Source organism: Nicotiana attenuata, chromosome 7 (genome assembly GCF_001879085.1).
Source record: "Nicotiana attenuata strain UT chromosome 7, NIATTr2, whole genome shotgun sequence".
NCBI lineage: Eukaryota > Viridiplantae > Streptophyta > Magnoliopsida > Solanales > Solanaceae > Nicotiana > Nicotiana attenuata.
In genome coordinates this window covers 104,626,832-104,642,810 of record NC_031995.1, presented here as the reverse complement: position 1 = coordinate 104,642,810, position 15,979 = coordinate 104,626,832, and positions in this window count along the sequence as shown.

Sequence of the window (15,979 nt, the reverse complement as noted above, 5' to 3'; positions counted from 1 at the left end):
GTCTTAGTCTGATGAGTTTTTCTCCTAGGATAAACAACCTAGTCTGATGAACTTTTCTAGCATAGAAATCTTAGTCTAATGAATCTTTCTCCTAAGATAGAAGACCTAGTTTGATGAACTTTCTCCTAGGATAGAAATCTTAGTCTGATGAATCTTTCTCCTATAATAATAACAAAAAAAAGGACTTAGTCTGATGAATTTTTCCTAGGATCGAAATCTTAGTCTGATGAATTTTTCTCCTAAGATAGAAGACCTAGTCTGATGAACTTTCTCATAGGATAGAAATCTTAGTCGGATGAATCTTTCTCCTAAGACACAAAAAAAAAAAGAAAAAAAAAGAGACCTAGTCTGATGAACTTTCTCCTAAGATCAAAATCTTAGTCTGATGAATTTCTCCTAAGATTAAAACCTAGTCTGATGAATTTTCTCCTAGGATAATAATTTTTTTTAAAAAAAAAGAGAAGTCTGGATTTGAAAAAAAAAGGGTCAATTTTTAGTTTTCTTAAGTTATCAAACTTTAGTTTTCTTGAAATCAAGGGTCCTGCCTGTAGAATAGGGTCAGTTTTTACTTTAGAAGTCAAGCTTAGTTTATAGTTTTCCGCAAGCTCAATCTCAAATCTAGGAGATGCACTTCCTAGTTTGGATTTTTCGGATTTTATTCCTTAGTAGACGCACTTCCTAATTTTAGGTTAAAGGTTTCACCCCTAGGAGACACACATCCTAGTCGAGTCTTTAATTTTACTCTCATTATTGCATCCTTCATCAATAGTATAGCTGATTTAAAGTTCTGCTAATAACTCACAAATCTTCCTAGTGCAAACTGGGGCAGAAAAGTTTCTTTGTTTTGTCTGTTTTGCTGTAGTATCAGGCGCCCACCTAGAGAACGAGGGTATTTATTTCAAGAGTTTCAAGTTTTAAGTCGGTAGCAGGCACCCACCTGGAGAAGGAGGGAACTCATTTCAGAATTCATTTCAGAGTCATTTGAAGTTTCAAGTCAGTAGCAGGCGCCCACCAGGAGAATGAGGGAATTCATTTCAAGTTCCAGTCAGAGACATCAGGATCCCTCCTGGGAATAGGGGTAACCTCCAGTCCTGTTGTCAATTCAAGTTAGAAGTAGCAGAAGCTCGCCTCAAGAATGCGGGTCGACAAGGGTTCGAGATAACAAAAAAGAAGTCTCAATCAAGAATAAAAGAAAGGAAAAAACAGTGAATCCAAAGTGCAAAAGCGGAGAAAAGATGTGGACTGCTCAAGACATAATTGAAGTCACAAGCTCTACATGTCCCGTCTTGATCCGAAAAAGCTGAAAAGGAATGAACCAGCACCTGCAACTAACAAGCATCAAGATTCAGATCAGAGTCCGCATGAAGAACCAACCAAGACTCAAGATCAAGCTTCAGAAGACTCATAGATAGGAATCTTGTAACTCGTAGCTGGTAGGCTTAGTTAGTCTTTTTAGTTTTGATTTTGATGTAATAATAGGACCGCGGACCGGAACCTCGACGGAACGGAACCTCACTCGATTCTCTCATCCTCTTCACATACTCCATCACGTCATCCACCTCTGAACTACAGGTGGCCTGATTCCTTTATAGCCAAGGATATGTAGGCAACTCAGATACCAGGGCTCAGTCACAATCTTTTACCTATATTTCTTTTTTTTTGAATAAGTGTCGGGTCAGAAATCAATAACGTCGCTTACTTGTTTCTTTGCTCAAAAACACTTTGTGTTTCCAAGCAAAGAAGGGTAGCTGTAAGCACGTAATTTTTGACCCACACATTAGAATTGCCTTTAATAGTCCTTGTATTTTTTAGAATATTTATTGAGTTTATTTCTATAGGATTTCACTTTATTATTAATTTTAATTCTATTTTTAAAGCACAAAAAATTGATAAAATACAAAAAAAAAATTCATTTTTTTCTATTTAATTCAGATATAAGGTATATTTAGAAAGATATTATTTTGACCCATTTTTATTTTAGTATAGTCCTTTAAAATACCAAAAAAAAATAGTTTCATGTCATAATATAGTTGTTTTAATTAATTAGGAGTGATTTTTTATTTTAATCTTCTTAGCCCAAATCTAAACCTAGCAAGACAAAGGCCCATTCTTCCCAACCCATTAGCCCACTCTCCACTTAAGTGCAAGATTTAATCTTAGTCATCTATTCCCCTCCAATCTAATGGCCCATGTCAATTCTTACACCGCTATTTGAACCCAATTATAATCAAAAGCTAACCTAATCTCTAATTCCTACACAAAAAGAACGGCAGCCCTATTCAGAAAAAGAACTTCCAATTTCAAAGAAAACAAAAGGTTGATCCTTCAATATTTTTCATTTTTTTTAACATCACAAAAACGGCCAAAGGAGGCAAGCTTTGCATTGTAATCCAAGGTTGAAGATTCAATATTAACATGAAAGGAAATTTTGCCATTAAGGTTCATTCTTCTGCTCCCGTTTACATTTTAATTGCTATGTTATGAATTTACCGTTTTGAAGCATAGAACCTGTGAAGGTTATTCATTGTAATATTGCGTTTTGTCTCTTGGTTATTTGCTTAGTTTGGCTTGTTTACTGCTGAAATCATGAAGCAACGTTTATGGTATGCTTGAATATTATTATTATTATTTTTTTTTTTTGTCAAAGGGATAATATATTAACTAATTGAACAGGGGGGTTACACTGCATTGGGAGTTACTGGGGTACCGTATGGCCCCCATAGTTGTAAAGTTTTGCATAATTGTACTAATATTAGTTGGTTATTGTTGCAAAAGCTTACACCTAATTTTTTTTTTTAAAAAAAAAGGAAAAAGGGGCAACGAACTTGAATCTTTGGATGATATCATATAATATTTGGTTAGTTGTGTTGATTTTTGGTTCTGAGTTGTTCTACTAATTGGCGTTTGATCAATGGTTAAGCCATGAGGCCATGTAATGTTGAATCGCATTCTTGTTTAATAATTGGACTTGAAGTAATCTTGGTTATGTTTAATCAGTAGCCCGTCAACGACCTGCAATGTAGATAATCTTCTTAACTGCAATAGCTAAGTAATACACATTTCTACAATAATTTTCATAACCTATAGTCTTCACAATAATCTCAAAGATTAGGAGATAATTCAATTGCACTAGTTGCTTTAGGCGCGATTAATAATAAATCATCGTGGCTATGGGTACGGTTCCCGTGGCATGGTCACGATACATAAATCCCAATTCGGATGTGCATTTCATGTGACCCGACCATAACTTGGAATAATAATAAAATACACATGTTGTAGATCGTGGGTACGGTTCCCGTGACACGATTTGCGACATGTACAAAAACAAACAAGTGTACGACAATCGTAACTTGTTCCAGAAAAATAAACTTCATAAATAAATAAAAGCGGTTATAAAGTTAAAAATGTACAATAGGTTGAAAACATGTAATTAATCAGATAATTAGGCCAATTATTAATAGTTAAGCGACCGCGCTAAAACCACGGAACTCGGGAGTGCCTCACACCTTCTCCCGGGTTAACAGAATTCCTTACCCGATCTTCTGTGTTCGCGGACCATAAATAAGATTCAATTTCCTCGATTTGGGATTTAAAATAAACCCCGACTTGGGACACCACCAACTATTCCAAGTGGCGACTTTGAAATAAATAAATAATCTCATTTCGAATAATGTCACTTAAATTGGAAAAACTCCCTTATCCCCTCGGGAAAAAGGAGGTGTGACACTAGTATTTAGTTATATTATCAGAATTTCGTCTTCCGCATTTCTTTTATTATTATTGTTATTCCGCTGTTGATCGCCTGTTAGTTGAAACTGTTAAAAGGTTAGGGAAAAATGGTAATAAAATCTGTAACATTCGGCTTTCCTAGCTTTCACGAGTAGGCACCATCACAACTCCCGAGGGTGGGAAATTCGGGTCGTGACAAGTTGGTATCAGAGCTCTAGGTTGCCTAAGTCTCACAATTCACGGACAAGCTTAGTAGAGTCTGAGGGATCGGTGCGGAGATGTCTGTGTTTATCCCCTAGAGGCTACAGAGTTAGGAAAAACTTCATATCTATTCTATCCTGTCGTGCGACTTGGTTTCTCAATGCTAGCTGAACTTCCACTCTATTCTTTCGTAGATGGTAAGAACACGCACCGCTTCATCAGATAACCAGCAGCTCGAGCCCCTAGTAGCAGCTCCTGCGAGGGGCCGAGGCCGTGCTAGGGCTCGAAGCAGAGGCAGAGCTCAGCCCAGAGCTCAAGCAGCAGGACCAGCACCGGAGCCTCAGGTAGAGTTTGATGATGAGGTTCTGGCCCAGACAGTTCCGGTGGGCCCAGCTCAGGTCCCAGAGGGGTTCATCGCTACCCCGGTACTCCAGGATGCTCTGGTTCGTCTAGTAGGCCTTATGGAGAGTGTCACTCAGGCAGGCTTATTTCCTGTAGCACCAGCCGTCTCTCAGGCTGGGGGAGGAGCACAGACTCCCGCTACCCGCACTCCGGAGCAGATGGCTCCCCAGTTTCAGACTCCAGCAGCTCAGCCAGTTGGAGCAGTTCAGTCGGGTGTAGTAGCTCAGACCGGTGATGGAACAGCTATGTCTGCCGATGCTTTGTGGAGATTGGACAGGTTCACCAAGCTTTTCACTACCACTTTTGGTGGTACATCTTCTAAGGATCCCCAGGATTATTTGGACAGTTGTCACGAGGTTCTTCGGAACATAGGGATTGTAGAGACCAATAGGGTCGACTTTGCTGCCTTCCGTCTGTCAGGTTCCGCCAAGAAATGGTGGAGGGATTATTGTTTGGCCAAACCAGCCAGGTCACCTGCTTTGACTTGGGATCAGTTCTCTCAGCTATTTCCGGAGAAGTTTCTTCCTATCACTCAGAGGGAGAACTAACGGAGGCAGTTTGAGCGTCTCCAGCAGGGTTCTATGACTGTCACTCAGTACGAGACTAGATTTATTGACTTGGCTCGTCATGCTCTTCTTATAATTCCCACCCGAGAGAGAGAGAGAGTGAGGAGGTTCATTGAGGGACTCGTTCAGCCTATTCGATTGCAGATGGCTAAGGAGATGGGGAGCGAGATTTCTTTTCAGGATGCGGCCAATGCGGCCAGGAGAGTTGAGATGAATCTATCACAGGGGAGTGGTCAGGGGTCTGAGAAGAGGCCTCGTCATTCGGGTAGGTTCAGTGGTGCCTCGTCTGGAGTCAGGGATTTTTTTGGTAGGGGCTATCCTTCCAGGCCGTTTCATTCAGCACTACGGGCTTCCCATGGTGCTCCAGGTCGGCGTGATTCCTATGTGTCTCCTTCAGGACAGAATCAGAGCACCCCCTCTTCAGAGCTATCATCATGGTCAGCCGGCCCGCCAGGGTCAGTCTCACTATCCTCAGCCGCAGCACTCAGGTGGATGCTTTGAGTGCGGTGAGTATGGTCATATCCGGAGGGCTTGTCTGAGATTAGTGGGTGTTCAGTCGCAGCATCAGGGTTCCCGAGCCATGGTTCAAGCACCGGGTGTTCAACTGCCCGCTCAGCCAGCTAGAGGTGGAGGTAGAGGTGCTAGAAGTGGAGGTAGAGGTATTAGAGGTGGAGGTCAGGCCGCTAGAGGTGGAGTCCAGCCAGCAGGAGGCCGTCCCAGAGATGTAGTTCAGAGTGGTGGGCCCCAGCCCCGATGTTATGCTCTTCCAGCCAGGCCCGAGGCTGAGCCTCCGATGCAGTTATCACATGTACTTTTCTGGTTTGTAGTAGAGATGCTTCATTTCTGTTTGATCCAGGATCTACATACTCCTGTATGTCATCTTATTTTGCATTGTATTTTCTCATGCCTAGTGATTCCTTGAGTGCTCCTGTATATGTGTCTACACCGGTAGGTGATTCCATTGTAGTAGATCGTATCCATCGTTTATGTATAGTTGTGATTGGGGGTCTTGAGACCCGAGTGGATCTGTTACTTGTGGATATGGTTGATTTTGATGTCATATTGGGTATTGACTGGTTATCACCTTACCATGCTATCTTGGACTGTCATGCCAAGACTGTGACCTTAGCCTTGCCGGGTTTACCTCGTTTAGAGTGGAGAGGGACTCCTGGTCATTCCACCCATAGGTTTATCTCATGTATGAAGGCTCGGCATATGGTTGATAAGGGATGTTTGGCTTATTTGGCGTATGTTCGTGATTCTAGTGCCGAGGTTCCTTCTATGGATTCTGTGCCTGTTGTTCTTGAGTTTCCTAAGGTATTTCCTTCAAACCTGTCGGGGATGCCACCCGAAAGGGATATTGGCTTCTGCATTGATTTGGCTCCGGGCACTCAGCCCATTTCTATTCCGCCATATCGTATGGCCTGCCTGAAATGAACGAATTGAAGGAGCAGTTGCAAGACTTGCTTGATAAGGGCTTTATTAGACCTAGTGTCTCGCCTTGGGGTGCGCCTGTGTTGTTTGTTAATAAAAAGGATGGATCGATGAGGATGTGTATAGATTATTGGCAGTTCAACAAGGTCAGAATCAAGAATAAGTACCCATTTCCGAGGATTGATGATTTGTTTGATCAGCTTCAGGGTGCCAAAGTGTTTTCAAAGATTGACTTGAGATCTGGTTACCATCAGTTGAGGATTAGGGCATCCGATGTCCCTAAGACAGTTTTCCGCACTCGGTACGGGCATTATGAGTTCTTGGTGATGTCATTCGGGTTGACAAATGCCCCAGCAGCTTTCATGGATTTGATGAACCGAGTGTTCAGGCCTTACTTGGATTCCTTCATGATAGTCTTCATTGATGATATTTTGATCTATTCCCGCAGCCGAGAGGAGCATGAGCAGCATCTGAGAGTTGTTCTTCAGACTTTGAGAGACAGTTAGTTGTATGCCAAGTTTTTGAAGTGCGAGTTTTGGTTGAGTTCAGTTGCATTCTTGGGCCACGTTGTATCAGTAGAGGGTATTCAGGTGGATCCGAAGAAGATAGAGGCAGTCAAGAACTGGCCTCGACCCACATCAGCTACAGAGATCCGGAGTTTTTTGGGTTTGGCGGATTATTACCGTCGGTGTATGGAGGGGTTTTCATCTATAGCAGCCCCGATGACCAAGTTGAACCAGAAAGGTGCCCAGTCAGGTGGTCGGACGAGTGTGAGGCGAGCTTCCAGAAGCTCAAGATAGCTTTGACTACTGTGCCGGTGTTGGTATTGCCTACGGGTTCAGGGCCATATATAGTGTATTGTGACGCATCTCGTATTGGACTTGGTGCGGCGTTCATGCAGAATGGCAAGGTTATAGCATATGCTTCGCGGTAGTTGAAGATTTATGAGAAGAATTATCCAGTTCATGATTTAGAGCTAGCAGCCATTATCCACGCGCTGAAGATTTGGAGGCATTACTTATATGGCATGTCGTGTGAGGTGTTCACGGATCATAAGAGTTTGCAGTATTTGTTCAAGCAGAAGGAGCTCAATTTGAGGCAGAGAAGGTGGTTGGATCTTTTGAAAGACTATGATATCACCATCTTGTATCATCCGGGGAAGGCGAATGTAGTGGCCGATGCTTTGAGTAGGAAGTCAGCCAGCATAGGCAGTCTTGCGTATATTCTGGTCGGTGAGAGACCGCTTGCTTTGGATGTTCAGGCTTTAGCCAATCAGTTTGTGAGGTTGGATGTTTCTGAGCCCAGCCGTGTGCTAGCTTGCACAGTCGCTCGTTCTTCATTATTTGAGCGTATCCGAGATCGGCAGTATGATGATCCTCATTTGCTTGTCCTTAGGGACACGGTGCGGCACGGGGGTGCCAAGCAGGTTATAGTGGGAAATGATGGAGTTTTGAAGATGCAGGGTCGTATTTGTGTGCCTAATATGGACGGACTTCGTGAGTTGATTCTAGAGGAGGCCCATAGTTCCCGGTATTCTATTCATTCGGGCGCCGCTAAGATGTATCAGGACTTGCGGCAGCATTATTGGTGGAGGAGGATGAAGAAGGATATTGTTTCGTATATAGCTCGGTGTTTGAATTGTCAGCAGGTAAAGTACGAGCATCAGAGACCTGGTGGTTTGTTTAAGAAGATTGAGATTCCTGAGTGGAAGTGGGAGCGTATCACTATGGACTTCGTTGTTGGACTCTCACGGACTCAGAGGAAGTTCGACGCGATATGGGTTATTGTTGATAGGCTGACCAAGTCAGCGCATTTCATTCCTGTGGCAGTCTCTTATTCTTCAGAGAGGTTAGCAGAGATCTATATCCGGGAGATTGTTCGTCTTCATGGCGTGCCCGTGTCTATTATTTCTGATCGAGGTACGTAGTTTACCTCGCATTTTCTGGAGGGCAGTTCAGCGTGAGTTGGCACACGGGTCAAGTTGAGCACAACATTTCATCCTCAGACGGATGGGCAGTCCGAGCGTACTATTAAGATTTTAGAGGATATGCTCTGAGCTTGTGTTATTGACTTTGGAGGCTCATGGGATTAGTTCTTGCCTTTAGCGGAGTTCGCTTACAACAACAGCTATCAGTCGAGCATTCAGATGGCCCCCTACGAGGCATTATATGGTAGGCGGTGTCGGTTGCTGGTTGGGTGGTTTGAGCCGGGAGAGGCTCGGTTGTTGGGTATAGATTTAGTTCAGGATGCCTTGGATAAGGTGAAGATCATTCATGATAGGCTTCGTACAGCTCAGTCCAGGCAGAAGATTTATGCCAACGGCAAGGTTCGTGATGTGGATTCATGGTCGGAGAGCGAGTGTTGCTCCGGGTGTCGCCCATGAAGGGCGTGATGAGGTTTGGAAAGAAGGTCAAGCTAAGCCCTAGGTTCATTGGTCCTTTTGAGATTCTTGATCGAGTGGGAGAGGTGGCTTACAGACTTGCGTTGCCGCCGAGTTTATCAGCTGTGCATCCAGTGTTTCATGTGTCCATGCTTCGGAAGTATCACGACGATCCATCCCACATGTTGGACTTTAGCACTGTCTAGTTGGACAAGGACTTGACCTATGAGGAGGAGCCGGTAGCTATTCTAGACCAGCAGGTTCGTTAGTTGAGATCGAAGAAGTTCCCTTCAGTTCGTGTTCAGTGGAGAGGTCAGCCTGCCGATGCAACTACCTAGGAGTCCGAGTCCGATATGCGGAGCCGATATCCCCATCCTTTCCCCGACTCAGGTAGTTTTTTTCTCTGTCCGTTCGAGGACGAACGGTTGTTTTAGAGGTGGCGGATGTGATGACCCAAAAGGTTACGAGTCAATTCTGTGTTCCAAGGCCTTAAAAACCTCCTTTTATCTCACCTCGATTTGTGTGCGCACTCCGGGCGCATTTCCGGAAAGCTTTTCTATGAAATTTTAGAAAAATAATGAAATTGGCCTTTAAAATTGATTAAAGTTGACTTTGGTCAATATTTTTGGTAAACGGACCCGTGATCCGACGGTCCCGTAGGGTCCGTAGTAAAATATGGGACTTGCGCGTATGCCCGAAATCGAATTCCGAGGTCTCAAGCCCGAGAAAAGAATTCTTTAAAGAAACTTGTTTGTTGGAAAATATAAAGGCTTTTTAGAAGTGAATTGATGAAATTCTTGATGGTATCGGGCCGTATCTTGGTTCCGGAGCCCGTACTAGTTTAAAATAATAATTAAGTTGAATTTGTGAAATTTGGTAAAGATCGGAATTGATTTGGTATAAATCGGACGTATAGTTGGAAAATAGAAATTTTGATGTTCTTAAGTAATTTTATGAATTTGAGGTTTAATTCATGGTTTTTGGTGTTATTTTGATGATTTGATCGCACGAGCAAGTCCGTATGATGTTTTTGGACTTGCGTGCATGTTTGGTTTGGAGCCCGAAAGCTCGGGTGAGTTTCGAATAGGCCACGAAGTGAAATTGGACTTAGAAAAGATTGCTGGTATCTGGTATTTTTGCCCAGGCCTCTGATCTCGCAATTGCGAGACCAGGCTTCGCAATTACGAAGTTCTCAGGCTTGGGAATTGCGACCCAGGCATCGCAAATGCGAACCAAGCCTGGGCAGGCCTTGATCGTAAATGCGATCCTTTTGATCGCACATGCGAAAGGGGCAGAGTCGCAAATGCGACTAATTCTTCGCAAATGCAAAGATAGCAGGTTCCAAAGGGGTTCGCAATTGCGAACCCTGGTCGCAATTGCGACAACTGAGACCTGCTAAATGAAATTTTGACGGGATTTTTCCCCATTTTCCAAACTCTTCAAACCCTAAAACATCTTGGGCGATTTTTCAAAGGCACATACTCTTCCAAATCATTAGTAAGTCATTTCTCACTCATTTCTTTCAATCTAATCCATCTTTTTACATGATTTCATTTCAAAATCAAGGGTTTTTCATGGGAAATGGGTGATTTTGGGTAGAACTTAGGATTTTTAAATTTTGGGGATTTGGACCTCGATTTGAGGTCCGATTTCAAAACAAATTATATATTTGAGTTCGTGGGGTGAATGGGTATTCGGGTTTTGGTTCGAACCTCGGGTTTTGACCAAGCGGGCCCAGGGTCGATTTTTGACTTTTTTGGGGAAATCATTAGAAAACCTATTTTCATGCATTAGAATTGATTCATTTAGCATTTATTGATATCGTTAAGTAAATTGTCAATAGACACAAGCGAATTGGAAGTGGAGCCAAGAGGTAAAGCGGTAGTTAAGGCTTGATTGTGTTCGTGGCATTGAGGTAATTGTTTGGATTAACCTTAGCTTGAGGGAATAGGAGTTGTGGTCTTATTTGCTATGAGTTATGTGTTGCGTACGACGTATAGGTGTGGTGACGAGTATCTATACGTTGGTGTCAAGCATGCCTGTAAGTCTTATACTATGATTGTTGTGACTCCGTTATGTATTGTCCATGCTTAATAAGATGATTATAAATGTTGAACAAGGCTTATGAAAGTATTCTTGGTAATTTGATCATTGTTGAGCATTGGCTCAAGTTGAGACTTATGTTGTGAGGATTGTGGAAACAAGATGAGTATATTATTGTTTCCATTGCCGGGATGTTATTGTTTATGATATTGTCTCCCTTGCCGGGATGTTATTGCTTAAGATATTGTTTCCCTTGCCGGGATATTGTGGTTATACTATTGTTTTCCTTGCCGGGATATTGTTGTTATACTATTGTTCCCTTGTCGGGATTCTTTTGTGATTGGTGTTGATTTGTATATTGGGATCGGGTTGCACGCCGACAATATTATATATGGATCGGGTTGCACGCCGCAATAATATTATATATGGATCGGGTTGCACGCCGCAACAATATTATATGGGATCGGGTTGCACGTCGCAACAGTATTATATGATTGGGATCGGGTTGCACGCCGCAACAAGAAAGAATGAAAGTGAATATTGATTCTTATGGTGAGGACGAGAGTAAAAGCACGAAGGGTGATGCCGTGCACTAGTTACTGTTTCCCTTATTCTTGCTGATATGAAATTATGGTGTTCTTTATGCTTCTCTACTGAAATTCTGTTAGTACTTGATATCCCCTGCAGCATGTTCCCCCTTCCCATCTTTAACTCCTAGTTTCTGTTGTTATTACTTGTCGTATATGATTTAACTGCACAGGTTTACTTGGTAGTCTTGTCCTAGTCTCGTCACTACTTCGCCAAGGTTAGGCTCGACACTTACCAGCACATGGGGTCGGTTGTGCTGATACTACACTCTGCAGTGTGTGCAGATCCCGGTGGTGGAGCATTTGGACCATAGAGAGGTTGCTGCATTCAGTCTAGCGGAGACCCGAGGTAGTCCTGCAGACGTTCGCAGGTTTTGGCGTCCCCTTCTATCTTTTCCATTCTATTTTTACTTATTTCTGAGACAGACTTGTATTGTTCTATCCACACCACTGTTTGTAATATTCGTAGATGGTCCGTGACATTGTGACACCAATTCTGGGTAGAGTTGTATTTTGGATTTGTACTAGTATTTAGTTATATTATTAGAATTCCGTCTTCCGTATTTTTTTTATTATTATTGTTATTCCGCTGTTGATCGCCTGTTAATTAAAACTGTTAAAAGGTTAGGGAAAAGGGTAATAAAATATGTAAAATTCGGCTTGCCTAGCTTTCACGAGTAGACGTCATCACGACTCTCGAGGGTAGGAAATCTGGGTCGTGACACTTTGTTTATCTCACTAATTCATATAATTCAAGTTCGGCCGGGACCCACAGTTGTGGACCTCAAAGAGTGCCTAACACCTTCTCTTCGAGGTAATTTTGAGCCCTTACCCGATCTTTGGTGATGCAAACTAGTCAAACCTGAGCCATATGCAAATAGGTGCCCTAACGCACCTTAAACCGTTAGGTGGCGACTCTCCTCTTTTAATACCTCCTTAAAAGAGTTGTTGTTACACCTCGTGTTTTCGTACGTAAGAATACATCATAAGTCAATTAATGTAAGCTCAGAAAGGGAATCATCTTTTAAAAGTTTACAAAGTTAGTTTATCATGTTAATGTGGAGGTTACAAATATCTAAGATCATTGGTACCAAGTAGCAAGAGGGTTTGAAGGCTTAGAAGCTAAACGAATTGAAGAAAATAAGTTTCGTCGAAAGTCGACAAGTTGGAATATTTTACCATGTACTTTTGGGGTGATACTAGGGTTATTAATATTATAAGGAGATTATATTATGAGTTATTTTAGTCGTACGATAGTTGGTGTTATGTTTCGAAGTCAAGCGAGTTGTGGAACAAAAGTTGGAAAAGGTCATCACAAGTTCCATTTATAATATGCTGAAATTTAGGTCAAATGTAGATGCACTTTTCTCCCAATATACTTGGAATCAATGGATGATCAACATATCAAATTGAAGATCTACGAGTCTAGTTTCCAACGCATTAAACCGTTCGTCGATACGATATTAGAGTAGAGAGATATTTGCATTTTCGCGAGACAGCGCAGACTGGTAGGTGACAAGTAGGTGCATCACCTACTTGCCAAAATGAGAGGACTTAATTAAAAGCCCCAAAGTCGGCCAAGAGGGGTCTTTTAAGGGAACAAAAACTGAGTTATTTCACCTGTATTTCAGACCAAGAAAACCTAATTGAACCCCTGCAACTCCTCCCCCAAAATCCCACACAAACCCTAGGGTATTCCGGGTGTTACGACGCGATTCTAGTGATGAAAAGTCCGGACAGCATGCTAGTTTCTCTTTCTCCTTCTTGTATCCGTGTTGACGAACTTATTTTTGATGAAAAGGACCAGGTTTCGTGGGTGATACTCAGTACAAGGTAAGTTTATGCCTCTCCTTCCATTATCTATGCGTTTGCGAGTTGTAACTCGATCGTAAAGAATAGACCTAGCTAGTTTCGGAAGAATGGTATGTTGTTTGATCTTGTGCAATGGTTGGCTGGTTGTGAACTTATTTTTAAGTTAAATTCATGGTTGGTTTATTGTATAAGAGGTGTAGTGATGTACTTTTGGTTGTATTTCTCAATTTGAAAGAAAAGATAAGTCGAAACGTGTTTAAGTAAACCGAAAAATTATGTTTGAGTTGATGAACTTGTGGGACTGTTTCGTGTTGGTATTGGGTTGTCTCTTTTACTACTGTTTTGATGGAGTTGAAAGGAGGAAGGGTGTGGAGAAACACCACATAGTGGCAAGGTTGTTTGTTGGTCGTTCATCGTAACATTTTCGGATTGTTTGACACTATTATGGTTGTCGTGTTGTGTATGAAGCGATAGGGGTATGTTGGGCTGTTTGTGATTGTTTTGACTAGTGTGAAGTCATATATATAGGGGAGGTGCTGTCCATTTCATTGTAAAATAGATTGTGGTCGATACATAATAGTTACGACGCTTAAACGATAACGAGAGTGTCATTTCTCTTATTGTAGACTAAGGAGCCGTGAAATTGCATAGCTTGAGGTTGGGAAGAATATACAAGGTATGTTAAGGCTCTTCCTTCATTCTTTTGGCATGATCTATAGTGAAACGAACGTAAACGATACGCTATTTCATAATGAATCTACTCCTAGCAACTAAGGTTGTCCATGTTGTTCTTTCCTTAAAAAGTTATTCCAAGAAAGTATGTATGATCCTTGAGTCCTAGTGAAGTTCATATTGATGGTATGATGTCCATAATGTTAATCGATGGTGCAATGACCTTATGTCACTCCAAAAGGTTTAGAACGTGACTCCATGAGTCCAGCATGCATTATATATGTATCTATTTTACTCTACCGAGCCGCGCTATAGTCGGCCGGGTATGGCACCTTTTGTGCAACCACTGATCAGTTGGGTTTACCGAGCTCCACGTGGCCGGGTACGTTTTTACCGAGTCCTCTTTGAGGCCGGGTATGATATGATGATGATGATGCCCACAGAGGCGTATGTTTTTAAAAGTTTATGTATATATATGTATTATGCATTTCATGTCAGTAGCCCCCAGAGGCACTCAGATGTTACAGGTTGTATCTCCTCAATCTCTCTTTACATTACTATTCTTATTTATGCTTTCCTGCCTTACATACTCGGTACTTTATTCGTACTGACGTCCCTTTTGCCTGGGGACGCTGCGTTTCATGCCCGCAGGTCTCGATAGACAGGTTGACATTCCTCCTAGTAGGCTATCAGCTCAGTGAAGGTGTTGGTGTACTCCACTTGCTCCGGAGTGCCTATTTGGTCAGTATGCTTTGGATATGTATTGATTGGTATGGCGGGGCCCTGTCCTGACCTTTATGATATTAGGTACTCTTAGAGGCTTGTAGACAGATGTCAGGTGTATGGATACTTGTATGGCCTTTTCGGCTTATGTTTTGAGTTTACAAATGGCCATGTCGGCCTTATAGGCCCGTATGTCACATGTATAAGTTTGTATATCATGCTGGGTCATCATACGTTAAGTATTCCCTTATGTTTTATTCTTGTTATCTCATGAAGGGTTTTCTAGCTCATTTACCCATGATAGTATGATAAGAATGATATGTTACGTTGGTACTCGGTTGAGTAAGGCACCGGGTACCCGTCGCAGCCCTTCGGTTTGGGTCGTGAAAGTTGTCACATGTCACAACCCGATTTCGCGAGAAAAAGGAGCGCGACAGTGAGCATACGTATATGGGATGGTACCGCAGCATTACCCGACTTATATTCGGGAATCCCGTTCATCGCGCTGGCGGTCAGTCGTTCCAAACGCCGGGAGGCATGAGGCGTTGGTATGTTATTTGGTATACTTAGTTATAACGTTAACATTACCGTTTCGCAATTAATGTTTTACATGTTGTGCAGGTTATTGGACTACATATGTTCCACCAGTTGGACTATAGATGTAGCAGCATACCGGCGAAGGAGCGGCCGCTTTGCACGATTATAGCCGGCAGGTTACAGATTTGGCTGCCCGAACATTGCAGCGAGCTCGAGATGATGAGCGCTTAGGACACGAGGATGATTATATGGTGCCAGAGCAGTACCATCGTGGGCCACCAGTGCAGCCTGAATGTTGTCAACGTGGCAGAGGTGTGCCACGGGGCGGGGGTATGCCACGAGGCGGGGGTGTGCCATGAGGTAGGGGTGTCCCACGAGGTAGGGGTGTCCCACGAGGTCGTAGGAATCGGCGAGGAGGTGGTCCCCAGCAAGGGGGCGTTTAGGCACCTGTTGAGCATGTTGGAGTTGATCAGCCAGGTGACCACCATGATCCTAGTGATATCCCATCATTTAGCTTGGGTCTTACTCCAGGGACTTCGCAGGTGACCCCATCAGCTCCATTGTCGATCGCGGGCACGACCTTTACCTCACATGACTGGGATGTGTTGTTTTCTGACCCTCTAGAGGCATCGACGGTTGCTGATGCTCATCCAGTACGAGATGTGGATAGTGGGCGTCGACTTAGTTATGGCTCACCACCGAGGGATGCTGAGGATCTTCCACAAGATTTGGTTAGTTTGTATTACTATTACTTATATTTTGTGTTTATCTCATTGATTAGTCATAAATATCGAAAGCATTGTTTTTTGAAGTTATCATCCTCGCCCGGCGCCGAGGTCACTAGGTGCGACACTCACATGCTTGAGACAGATGAGTATTCAGGAGCTTGTTGC